Source organism: Oreochromis aureus, linkage group 12, assembly GCF_013358895.1.
Source record: "Oreochromis aureus strain Israel breed Guangdong linkage group 12, ZZ_aureus, whole genome shotgun sequence".
NCBI classification, from domain to species: Eukaryota; Metazoa; Chordata; class Actinopteri; order Cichliformes; family Cichlidae; genus Oreochromis; species Oreochromis aureus.
In genome coordinates, this window is record NC_052953.1 from 10,032,664 (window position 1) to 10,046,726 (window position 14,063).

The window sequence follows — 14,063 nt, forward strand, 5'->3', positions numbered from 1 at the left end:
GTGTAAAGGCAATAAGGAAGAAGACACAACTAGAAGAGAGAAAAAAGGAATGACTTACAAGGATGAAAGAGGATAGGAGGAAGAAGGAAAAGCCTAAGACATGAACTTCATTATGCAATATTTTTTTTAGCTGTCCTCACTGAAAAACAAACAAACAACAAAAACAACAAGCAAACGCACACACGCACACGCACACACACACACACACGCTAAGCTTCAATTGTGTTTATGTTCAAATGGAAAAGACCCCTAGGGATTTAGACACAGACAAAAAAGAAGACTTCTGTTTGTTTATAGCAAAGGTAGAAATAATGACCTGTTACATATAGAGCCAGAAAGTATGTGGGGGTGGGGGTGGGTGGTTCCTCTGCTGTTAGTGACCAATAGCCCAGTCTATGTATGACAACAATCATCTTTTTCTTACATTTCCAAACCACATGTTCATGTTTATGTCCTATACTTTATTATTAGCACACAATTTAGATAATATGCATGTTGACCATTTCTAGTGCTCTCCTTAACGCCTTCATGAGCCACATATTGTAACAGTGGATTTTGTGAGTTCAAGGTTTATTTCTACAACACAAAATGCAGAGTCCCCCACCGCTGAGAGATTCATATTTAGAGGACGGTTGGAATAGTTGCTCCTACATTTGAGTAGAAGCATAGTATATCTTACTATACAACTATGCTGTGACAAAACTTCTCAAAAGTCCACTAAGAAAAGGGATATAAAAATTTAATTAAGACACACACACACACTAACACACTAAAAGTGTTGTGAGTCCTTTAAAAATGTATCTAATTGTGCCTTCAGACAAACTAGCAAAAAGAAATATTACAACATATTTTAACAGAGAACCAATTTCAACTTCTCTCTGGAATTATGTCATATCAAAATGCTGTGAGTATCAGAGCCAGCAATAAAATACCAAAGGGCTTGCCGGGATATTGTTCTCTCAGGGTTACTGGAACCAATTTTTAGCTGAAAAGATGGCTGGTTGGTGCTCACATCTCGGAAAATGTCAGAGTAAATTTCACAAAAAGCGTTAATTAGATGGACTGACCACATATGCAAAATCTAAGATGTTATTTTAAATTTGTTATTTTAATCAAATCTTAATGAGGTGTTCTAATAGCAGTTCTCAGATGAACATAAGCTCTTTGATCCTGGCTGATAATCAGGGATACTTGGGCTGTGACAGTGACATTTTACAAGAACACAAGTGCGGAGAAGAACTGATATTAAGAAGGGCCAAAATTCTTTTTAAAACAGAATTAGTTTTTGGAACAGCGTCACTTTTAAAAAAAAATCAGAAATAAACCAGAATTTTGGTGAAACAGTGGCTCATTCAGCTAATGAGCCGTTACAATGCATTGGTTATCTGTGAAGTACAAAAAAGAAACTCACTTGTTTTGTTGTCATTGTTTGGCTGTATTGAGCAAGCTAACAAGAATTCACATCCAAAGAGAAGACAAGGAAGCTTGTAAACAGTTACATCTAGGACAAATTGATCTAATTCACCATCAAATGAATGTGCTTGAGGAGTATGACAACCATGGGCAAAAAAACAGGAAAATATATGAATGCACCAGCTTGTCAAATCATTGATGTTCTGATGTTAATGATGACAGGAAGGCTCCAGACTTTCCTTCTTAATTTTGGACTCAACGAATAAGACCACTCACTTCATGACAAATTATGCCAGGTTTTAAGTGGTATGCAACATGTGGTTAAAGTGGTATTTCAAACGATCACGCCATTTGATATTCGATGAAGTTCATTCTTTTACATTTTTTGAATGCAAAATTAATAAAGATTTTATATTCTCAACCTTACTAAATGGTCTGAGCAAGAATTTGATGAAACCGCAGGTAGTGAGCATGAATTTTATGCTGTGAGAATGGAAGTGTGCCTGTAAAATGACCAGCTTAACTTTGACCTTGGACACAGTTTGGTAAAGACCCATTAGGTGATCATTGTGTTTCACCAAAGTTGGGATGAGTAGCATTTTTTTTTTTTTTTGTAAAAATGAAAATCAATCAATGGTAATCAAACTGTTTATCAAATGGAAAGTGTGGAGCCCAGCATTAGCTGGTTAGCTTATCACTAGATGTTGTTTAGCTTGGCCGTGTCAGCTGTCTGGATCTGGATCTTACAGATGTTCAATCCCAGAATTGTTCCTCCTAAGGACTTTGAGGGAAAGCTGCTTTATTAAAGAGTAGTGTTGCCATTGGAGGTGGTTCTGACTGAAATAATGTTTAGCTAGGTGGTATGTGTAAAAGTTACAAACACGTGAATACCAGGCCCCAGTTACCCAGAAGAAGACTGCATTGTTTAATGATGATCAGTGTAATTCATGTCTGCTGTCAGTATTTCAGTGGCTGATCAGTTTACATAACTATCTAGTTCCATTTGTTTACACTAAATGTCTGTATTGAACATAAATGTCTTGTCCCATTTAGTCCACATGACAGTTTAGTTTTTTTCCACATGTGCTTTTCATTGTTTGCCTGAATAGTTATCAAGAAAAAATACACAGTTAGGTCATCTCATGGAATTATGTAGCAGCTGAGGTGAGGGGCATGTAATAAAAAGCAAAAACAGATCAAGTTCATTGGAAAAGGAGTTAATGATATTAAGATTGATATTGATATAAGGGCACAGATATATACTTTTTTTCCAAAGAGAGAGGCAGCTTTTGATATGAATCCCATTGCACAGTCATCACTGTGAAATACAGCTTGTATTTTGCATTTTCTTGAGTTGGAAACCAAACTTTCAAGGAGTACTTCATCAAAACTTCCCCAAACCCTTGACTCAACCTTCCAGGCACACATCAAAAGAAGAAGCTGTAATGTAATCTTAGTCTGAGAGAAAGAAATGATTATTTGATCTTCGCGTTCTGTGTTTTGAATGAGTTTTGTGTGATTGTCTTCAGTTGCCTACAGCTTTTTTGGTTAAGCAGCAAACCAGCATTTCTGGAATTGTCTTCATTAGCTTTCTTCGAGTTTTGACATCAGAACCAAACTCAGTTTTGAAAGAAGATTAAAGTTTTAACTTAGTCGCACACAAAAGATGTCATAATTTAGAATCACCTTGTAATTTGTCCCTTTGGCAAATATTGTTAGGTCACAAACAACCTCATGGTAAAAGAAACACCTTAGACACTAATACAAATGCAAATAATAGATTGAAAGTAGGTTTCTTTATGTAACAAACTGTTACCTGTTATAAGTAATGCACTTGCACACTTGTGTGTGTGTGTGAAGGGTGTGTGTGTTTGCATATGTGCTTGAATAACATGCAAACTCATTCCTTCATCAGCACTTTGGGGACGTTGAGGTGACTAAAGTTCGTCTCAGTGGCAATGTCATCACCTTATTGATGTAGCAATCAATAATGTGCATCATCCATCACCATGGAGATGCAGAGGTCCAAAGTAGAAGTTTAATTTCAACTTTGTTGTGAATCACTAACTGAATGTTAGTGATTAATTATATTTCATACATATTTCTGTATGATGCAGCATGAAAATTTCAGGAATTTCAGGAACAATACAACTAAGGTGGATGAATAGCAACTATGGACAGCTGCTGTAAATGAAAAACATATTTGAACCCATTCCCCTCACGACCGGAGCGACTAGAAATGTACAAAATGAAGTTTCTGCTGCATTATTCAAATGCCACTAAAGCAGTCTTAAGAAATCAAGCTCAGATCCCTTGTCAGCCCTTGAATACTTCACAAAATAAATAAAGACTCTTCTGTCTGAAGGTGAACATTTTGTTTTTGGCTAAAATAAAATAAACTCAAAACTCAAGTGTTACATATTATTACACACCATAAGAGTCTCTCTATTGGATGTACAGTGAGAGACTATTTTCAGATTAGTAGCATACCACAAAACAATTTACACACGTGGCTTTTAAAACCATGACTTGAGTTGTCCACTGCTGAGATTTAATATTTAAAAATGGGTGGCTTTGAAAGAATTGTTTAAATTCTCTCTATTCTTGTATAAAATACAGGCTGCCATTGTCTTCTATATTTCTTTCAACAACTAAAGATAGGCAGAAAAGTGATTCCTTTACCGAAGATTTGAATGAGAGGGGAGAGGAGGATGTAGAGAGAGATTAATGCATCAAATGATAACAATCTCCATACAGCAAAAGGCTCTTTTGTTGTCGTTAATCATGGAGTGTGTGGGGGCTACAATATGTGTCTCTATGTGCGTGTGGCCCTCTGAATAATGGTGACGCCAATTCTTAAAGAGGTTGGCGATGGGGGTGGATAGAAGATCAAGGCTTGCGGTTGGGAGAAAATCCAAAGAAAGTGGAAGGAAATCGAGTAGTATATAAAATGCACTGGAAAGAGCCAAGGAAAGATGAAGTAGGTTACACTGCTGTCTTTAAAAAAATGTTTCATTTCTGTTTAGAGGCAGTTAATTGAAGCATTAACAATCAGCAATTTTAACACCAGACCATATGGTACTTTATCATAGCACCAGATTTGCGTGCCATCAGGCCAAACACTTCAGGCTGGTGTCCAGCATGTGTGTTTTTGTGAGATCTGTGTTTTGAAGCTCTCATTTTGTCTTTCTGCCAATAATATACCAAACACTTTAGCAGCAGGTACGTACGGTGTAAAGTGAGGATGAGTTTATAATATTAGTGATGATTGAAGAGGATCATTCACTATTGTACTTTCTCTGCCAGAAAATTAAAGGAAACAGAGTAAAACAGCTAATCTGACTCTGCCCTGATAAACTTCCACCACGATTCTCACTAAATAACAGGCTGTATCACTCCATCTATGGCTCCATTAACAATTACTCTATAATGGTAATTCATAATTCAATCCCTCTAACAACTAAATGAACAGTCTTGGGTTCTCTTAGGTTCTAGTGATAAATAATTTTTGGTGTATTTAAAAATTAAAAATTGAGTATTATATTAATATTGCTAACTGGTGAATCTAAATAGGTGTGAATGTGAATGTGAGTGATTATCTGCCTCTAATGGACTGGCAAACTCTCCAGGGTGTATTGTGCCTCTTGCCCAGAGACAGCTGTGATAGGCTCAGTCCCTCTGATAACCCCGAAATGGATAAACAGTTAACTGGATGGGTGAGTGGAATATTGCAATAATGATGATTATTACCAAATTCCACAGCACACCTACACTTCTAACCACTATGCATGACATTTGGGTAACACTGTTGTAGAAGGTGGAAAATAGTGAAGGTATGTTTTTTCTGTGTAGCTCTGAAAGACTGTATGAAAAAGTCTGTTTGTCAGACAGACTTTTTCAGACAGACAAATAACAGGCTGATATCTGAGGCAATGAGATGATGACTGAAAAGGAGGGAGAGGGACACACAGGCTTGGTGTAGTGGGATCGTTACAGCGCAGGAATGGTTATGATGTGAGGCCTCAGAGACACCTGCTGCTACATTGGCACCCTTTTTTTCTAACTTAAGAGATAACTTTAGGAAAGCTCCTTTCGTCACATTTCATGAGACCGATTGGAGGAGGGTGGAGGAGGAAAAGAGGAAGAGAAGAGGAAGACATCATGAGACGGATTCACTTGCACTCTGCTCTCCTCTCTTTGCAGGCCCTGAGGCATTCCTATCAGAAATCTCAAACACTCAGCGCAGCCTCTTTCTTTATTTTTCTACCAGTCTTATCCAGTTGATCTTTGATCCCCTTTTCACATTGTTTATGTTTTTCAGATTTCAAATGGAGTTTTGAGTATATATTCCCTCTTCCTGGCCCTCTGTCTTTGAAACTGTCACTGTGTACTTTCATGCGGAGCATATATTTTAGTCTGCAAAATGTATTCTTTCCAGAGTTGACCTTCTAGATAGGCTAAAACGTGCAATTGAATACTTTGTAAAAGTTTTAATTAGTTTTAATTTCTTATAAGCCTTAAGTTTCAGAGCTTCAAAATGTTTCTTCTTCCTTAAGCAAAACTTAAGGGGAAAAAAAAACATAAGGGAATCTCGGTACGGGATAAGATTAATTTAGCAAACCTGGCAACTCCAAAAGTGTTGTTATAATTGGTATGCAACAGAGTTAAAGCTTTAGAGAGAGATTTGCTTTCTCTTACTTGGCAGCCACACCTACAGCTCCACTTCGAGCTTGGCTTAATGTCACTGACAATGACTCACATAAAAAAGCAGCATCCAACAGCATCATATTGTCCACTGAAATGTGTCCATGATGCATACATTGTCTGCTACATAGTTTAATATTACACTTTCACATTTTTGCAGTTACGAAGCTTGGGCAGGAATAGTATAGCTCAAGAATTGGGCGAGTCTGAAATATTCATTTAAGAACTGAGAATTAATATATTACAGATTATATTCATTAACAGCTTATCACATATGAATTGAGAATAATGTAACTGTTTAAAGAAAAAGCAGCAAAACATTGAAACCTTCAGGCAGACAACTTAGGTAAGACATCTTCAAAGACTTTTAAAGACAGGGTTAGATGATGAATAGAAGGCTGATTGATTTTGGCATGGTCACACAAAGTCCTCCAGGTATTGTGGCATTGAAAAGATGTTCCACATCCTGACACCTCTGATTCCTCTAGATCCACCCTTGGCTCTGAATCCAGCCAACAATCAGAGCTAAGGTAAGAAGCTGGGAAACACCCATTTGGCTTGAACAAGCACAGAGAAAGGTGGCACCAAAAAGAAGATATGGAGGAATAAAGTAGGAAAGGGGGCTAAGAAAGTCAGAAAGGGAGGAAACAGCATAGCAAAATACAGTGGTGATTGAAACAGACAAAATGAGGGGCTTGTAGCGTGCTGGGTATGGGTGCGAAATTGTTTTCACACACAAGCAGAAAATGTAAATTTGCTATGGTAATTTGACTGTGCAATACATATTAACACTGCAACTGAAGCTCCAGGGTGGCAGGTTGTTTGAATGGAAATGTTATACCTACAACATGAGCTTGCAGAAAGTGTGGGCCATGCGAAATATTGTATTTATAATTTCTGCACTGTCTGTGTGATTATGTCATCTTAAAATGTTATCAAAGAGTAAAGCTCATGATATATTTTACATGTTCTCATAGTTAGAAATTCTATAAAAATGCCAGAAACAAGTGTTCCAAAGAATTGCCTTGTAACAAAAGACTGCTATCTAATTAAGTGTAGTTCTAAAACTACAGTACTGTTGCACTATTTGTTCCTTTAATTGCGATAAATATATAGTAAAGCTGTCTCATATGTCACTTTGGGAACTTCTTTACATGTTTGGGAAATATTATATTCTAGACCATTGCTTGCATAGTACAAGTCTACACCTTCAGTGATACAGTGGAGCCTAATTCTGTGATTTAGACAGCACTGTGTTACTGCCTGAATATCTCTGAGCCACCCCCCACTTCTGACCCAGCATCAAATACAGCTAAATGATCTGAGTTACTGGAAATCAACATGAAACTTTAAGTTGTAGCTTACAGTTATTTAGACCTTTGGTCAGGTCATTTCCCCAAGGTCCAGAAATTCAAAAGGGGGATTACTACTTTTGCTGGACTCACACTTCAAATAAACTGTGGTGGACTCATCAATTATTGTAGAGATACTGCTGTTGATCTCTTTGATGTGGTTGCTAATCTTCTGAGCATCTACCCAAGATCTTTGCAGTGCTCTGCTTTAAACGTGTGAAAGTGTAGAGAAGAATATAAAACTAAAAAGAAGGGAAAGGTGACATTTATTATATTTAATATCAGCAAAGTGAATAAGGCATAATGATGAAGACTTTTGTCTGTAACAGCTAAGGCACTGTTCCTTTTCCTAAAATACCACAGAGATGCCAGAATGGTTGATTTTTATAGACTTTACTATAAAACTCCAAATCAGGTGAATAGGAAAATTTTACATCACATGCTGAGATATTTAAATGACAAGTCATTTCCATAAAATTTATTCTCTTTTACAGCTCTGTATTACTACTCCATGATCTGATTGAACCTAGTATATAGTACACCTACATGTAATTAAGGAAGTTTTGGATTTAAGTGTGTTTTAAGGCTTAAGAAAGGACCTCGTAGCAGCCGTCTTTTGTGATGTCACCATTAACTGGCTCTATTCCTGTAGAGCTGATATGACTTTTTCCCCATGCCTTAACATCTTTTACAGATATAAATTGTTTTTACACTATATAGTCAAAGATGATATCAGCCTTGTTTTGCTTGTCATTCCCATCTGTAGCTGTTACTGTTGATGAAAACTGTACTCCCATCAGGATACAGTTTCTTTTTGTGAAACTGGCAACGTAAAACTTTGAATAAAGCAAAACTTTCAGGGTGTATTCGCAGAAGGCGATCCATAGCATGCTTGAGTGCATTTAGCCCCCGAGTCCACGTCATTTGACAAGTGTGATTGCTGCTTGCTGTGTCCACACGCAATTAAGTGAGCGTGGTTCAGTTAGACTTGGGCAGGTACGCATATAGTGTGACTGCAATCACATGCCATAACAACTCCAAGTTGTGGGGAGAATTTAAAAAAAAAGAAAAGAAACTCATCCATGGGGATCACCGAATTAGGGGCGAGGCCAGGTTGATTGACAGACTGACAGGGGCTAATCGGTGTTTACTAGGCCTCAGCCACTACTTCTCAGTCATTAAAGTGAACCTCTTAACTTTGCTTGTATGTGCTGACGTGCCCTTGTAGATATATATGTTTTAATAAATACTGGTACAGACCATCTGAGAAGTTTGTGCTTCAGTTTCAGTGAGTAAAATTGTACTTTTCTATTTATCCGATGTGTGTTTGTGTGTTGCACCCCTACACTCTGAATGCAGTTTGCTAAGCATTGTTAAGTATGCTAATGTTAGCCGATAAATTAGCACCCTACCCTTTCATCCACTTTAGTTCATTTCAGACCAAAATGCTTCAAAATGTGAAGTCCAAAACTCTTTGATGTGACTATGTCCACGTCTGTCTATGAATGGCACAAGGCAAACGTGCCGGGTGTGATTCTACTACAGCTGCAGTTCATTTAACTGTTTTCAGCAAAAGTGCAACACTTATCTCTTCTTTACACTATCAGTGTGCAGCAAAACTGTGATTCCCGACTTTATGACCCACTGACACCCCAATGGCTTTCAAATCTTTTGGGGACTTAGCCCCTCACACACCAATAGACTCCTGGGAAATGAAAAAATAAATATGTTAATCCTGATGCTATGTTCTCTGGAATAATTACATACAAAAAATATTACATCTTACAAATCATGTATCATCCTGTGGGAAATTTAGTAAATGAAACTGTGCAAACTGTACATAATGCTATACCAGGCATCTAAAGAAAAAAGAACCATCAGATAAAGAAATAAAAACAAAATTGAATTCTGAAAATGTGAAAATTATGAATACTGGAAGGACTCTTAAAACACAGCAAAAGAATGGAAGGATATTTCATGTTTGAATGTTGCTAAAGATAATGCTTCTCCACCAGCGCTTGCCTAATGGTAAAGAAGTGAAGCTCTCTCCTCCCACACGAGAGAATTAAGGGTGCTGTGCCTTTTCTTCATTATTTTAAATACCATGTAGACTTACTGAAATCCCCTGATTCATATAAAATTCCTTGCTATTTATTGCATATAAAAATAAAATTTAAATTAAAATTAAAAAAAGGAATACGTGCCTGCTGACTCAGACTATGTGAATCCAGTATTGCTGCATTGCAAGTACTCAAAGTCCCAACAGGTTTGGGGTGTAAGGGACCCTGATTTTCAATGGGGCCACTCTTTCTAAAAATAAAAGCACTCAATGAGGTACTTCAAGACATTTTGGATAAAAGTGTCTGCTAAATACCATTTAGTATATTGTATTGCTCCCATTAATGCAATATGGAACTCACTCTCACTGCCCATTGACTTCATCCATTCCCAGTGGGCCATCTATCTGTCCATTGACTGCCATTTAGTGTCAACAGGGCCATAACTCGTTATCTGAATGACGTTTAGACACTCAGCCACTCGTTACAAAGGTCAGGGGTTAGATGGCCATTGGAGGGACACTTTATCTGCTTCCATACCTTGTCACTTACCTAACTCAATCTTCTATATTGTAGCTGAATTTTTATTGTTGCTTTGTCACTCGGTCTATACTTTGCTTTACTCACCATGACTCTTTGTATTCACTGTGAAACTTACAAGTACCCTTAATGAAGATTTAAACAAGCTGTATTTTCTTGTTGTTGTTAATCAAATTTTGGTAAAATTCTTACTCTTAATATGTGTGCCTTTGTTTATTTTGGTCATTGTTTTTCAATGTATTATATGACTGAGACTTTATAACAAGTAGCAAGTAGTACAATACGTATTTTAGGGGCTCATTGTATATCACCATGGATATAAAGACTGGGAAGAAAAACCTAAGGGACAGGAGGGATAAGCTTACTGAAACGTTATTGTATACAAAAATATCAAGCAGGCAAAAATATATGTGAGTATGAGCACCAGTTTTAGAAACAGGTAGATGGAAACAACTGAAGAGAGGTAGGGAGAGGGGATGAGTTTTTACCATGGGTAGCCAAGCAAGACCATTGATTCCACCCCTCAGTTGCTGAAACGCAGAGCAGACAGGCTGTCAATCATTCAGGCGCTCTTATTTCCCTCTCCATGCACCTATCCTCCTCATACATCACTCACCATATTGCCCCTTGCTGGTATTTAGTCGATCTTGTGTTTTGGTAAACATCAAATTTCTAGCTGTGCTGTTTTCCTTTCAAATATTGTTTCTTGGCTTAACTCTGCGATAGTGACATCATTAGACAAAATAAGCACGGGCCTGTAGAGCTGAAAAGCTTGTCTTTCATTTCAGTGTAATTCTTTTGCTTTCAGTGAATTTCTCTACAGGTAAAACTAACAACCATTTAAATTATGCAAAAACAAGTTCCAAAAAAACTTTTTCCCTGAACCAAAAAAAAGACATTTTAAAAATGCAGATTAAGAGATAATATTTCTTTTGTGCTTTTTTGTTTCTTATAGGTTATGCTTGTTGTGCATTAAACCACAACAGGAGAACACACAAAGATGTTTTCTTTGATTCTTAAGGGTCCTGTGGAACCTTAAGAAAACTGCCTTTGCAACCCTAAGTTGATCCATGGTGCCTAGCCAAGCTTTTTTTTCAACATAGTATGTCACAGGGCTGAACAATCAAACACGTTTTAATCCTGGCCATGGCTTCCCACAATTAACTGAACATGATAAAGTAATACTGACACAAAAATAAAAGCAAATTGAGCACTCCGTAAATTACCATTTGATCATCTGCGAATCACAACTGTTCCCTACACCGTGTAGTTTTTGGCTTAACTCTGTTCCCTACAGTAGTCTGAACAACTTGCAACTAATATAAATATACCAAAAAAAATGCAATGTTTGCTAACATGAATCATCATGGTCAATTCAGATGTCCAACACAGTTGCATTCAAAGGTATGTCTCCAATAAAAAGGGGAAGTAATGAAGGCTTCAGGAAAATATTCAATGTATTGGATGAAAGATATCATCCCCTTATTTTTCCAAAGTGGTAATACCTGCACTGTATGCAAAGTATTACAGGGGAAATGTAGATGGTTCTCAAAATTGTCCTTTTTTTGTTGACCGATTTGTAATTCATAGACCTCGCTGAAATACAATACATGTAGTCTGGAGTCATCTATCTATCTATATAAAGACAATGAGCTCAATCATGAGATGAATATATTTATCATGATAATCATGATAATCATTTAGGCCATAATTGTGCAGTCCTACTATAGCACATAATAATATGGTGTTGTTAAGCTTTCTTATAACTCTTAGTAAATATCTTCTCTTATTCAAAGTTAAAGAGCATAGTTTGAGGTGAAACAATTCTTTGAAATGTTCTGTAGTTGAAGAGTACGATTTCTATGGTCTATTGATTTGTCTGTGTCATTTCTTGTATGTTTGTTTGTTTTTTCCCTTTCCTTATCAAAATTGATGTTTGCTCTTTTGAGACTAATTTTTCTGTTCCAAGTGTACAAACAGATTCACTCACCTGTGACGGTTTGCTGACAAAGACAGACTTTGGTTTGTAAGAAACTCAACTCATTATCTACTCTGCTCAGCACTAATAACTTGTTCCTGACATAATTCTGTTGTTTACTTTGAATTTACTCTTGGAAATGAACTTACAAGAGTGTTTTCATAGAATGACTGCTTCATGGGGCTGGACAACTATGACAGCTACTAATTTCCCTCATAGCTTTGACCCATCCAGCCAATGTAGCTCAAAGCCAGTCTTCCTACTGGTACTGCCATACATTCATACCTGCCAGTATGAATGTATGGCAATTAAAGAGGACACATGTGGAAAGAACGTAAATGTAAATGGGCTTTACTTTTATAAAAAATTGATTGCAAGTTAAACTTGTTATTGTAGCTTGACTTTACTTAGAAATCTGGGCAGTTCTGCTGACCATCAGCGGTATCACATTTTTAGTTCAGTGTGTCTCAAGAGGTGAAATAGTAATAATATTAATAGAAGTACAGCAAGAGAAAGAATGCAATGGGCCACAGTTCTTCCAGAAAAATAAAAAATGTCTAAATAACCTAAATATTCCCCAGAACTAGAGGTGGAAAGTAAAGAGTACAAATTCTTTGTTACTGCACTTAAGAAGAATTTTCTATAGGTATTTATACTTTACTTGAGTATTTATTTTTCTGACAACTTTTAACTTAACACAAATATCTGTACTTTTTAATCCTTACATTTTAAAATCAGGCTTGCTACTTTAGGTTTAACAGATCTAAGGGATTTTTTTTAAATTTTCTGTCACTACAGGCCTTCAAACATCAAGCCAATTTGACCCAAATGGAGGGCACAATATCACATAAAAGGCAGTACTGTTGGTCTATCCATAACAAGGGTTGTTGCATAAAATGAGGTGAAAAGGGCATCATTTATAGCGCTACACTGAGGGGTTAAAGTGGGCTGAGATAATCCGGAATGATCCAGAACGATGTTTTTGGTGCACTTATGGTTGCAGTACTTTAGCTAGTGAGAGGAGCTAGCTAGATGCTGGAAAAGGAGAATAAAGGGAATAACTGTCTATTAGCAAAGCTATCTGTATTTCTCAGGTAGAGAAAAGAATAAGAGCTGACTTCATTCAGAAATGGAGAAAGAAGTAAATAAGATAGGACAGGAGAAGAAGAAGAGATATTATCTTTAAATGTAATGACTGCTCACTGGCATTTGATAAACTGGAAATTTAAAGCTTCTCATTTGTTTTTTATTAAGATATTGGTGAACGTCTACATGATTCAGAGAAGGTGTGGGAGAAAATGCTGTAGTCAGATGAAACCAAAATCAAGCGAATCAGTTCAATCCACCGTGGTTGGGGGGAAGAGAAATGAAAGACACGCAGGAGTGGCTAAAGAAGAAGCTCAAGTTTATAGAAAATCTGCAGAGGGAACTGAAGTTTTGACTTCCCAAGTGACTAACAAGAAAGGATTTAGAGAGTTTCTATAAAGAGGAATGGACCAAAATCCCTCCTGAGATATGTGCAAACCCAGTGACCAAGTACAAGGAACCTCATACTGTTGTGCTTACCAACCAAGGTTTCTCCACCAAATACCTGCACCAGTTTTGTTTGGGGATACTTACTTAACTCAGTGACATGCAAATAAATTTATAACTTTTATGTAATATTTTTTTCTGGATTTTTGATAGATGTTCTGTCTCTTTCCATTAAAACAAAGGTACCATAAACATTAGACATTGTTCATTTTTTAAGTGGGAAAACGTACAAACTCAGGAGGGGATCAAATAATTATTTCCCAGCCTGTAATAAATATCGTGTTTGCCCACTTTATACATTTTTATAAGGGGGGGGGGATCTACTGAACCACAATGCTTTTCATGGCTAACTTTTTTTCTGTCACTTGAAATGTGAAATTCTGTTCTTTGAAGCTGGTTAAAGGAATCATACAGAAATTTTACTGGAACATCTCATATCAACAACATAAAATCTAAACATTATTCAGGCTTTTTTCTTTATTAGGT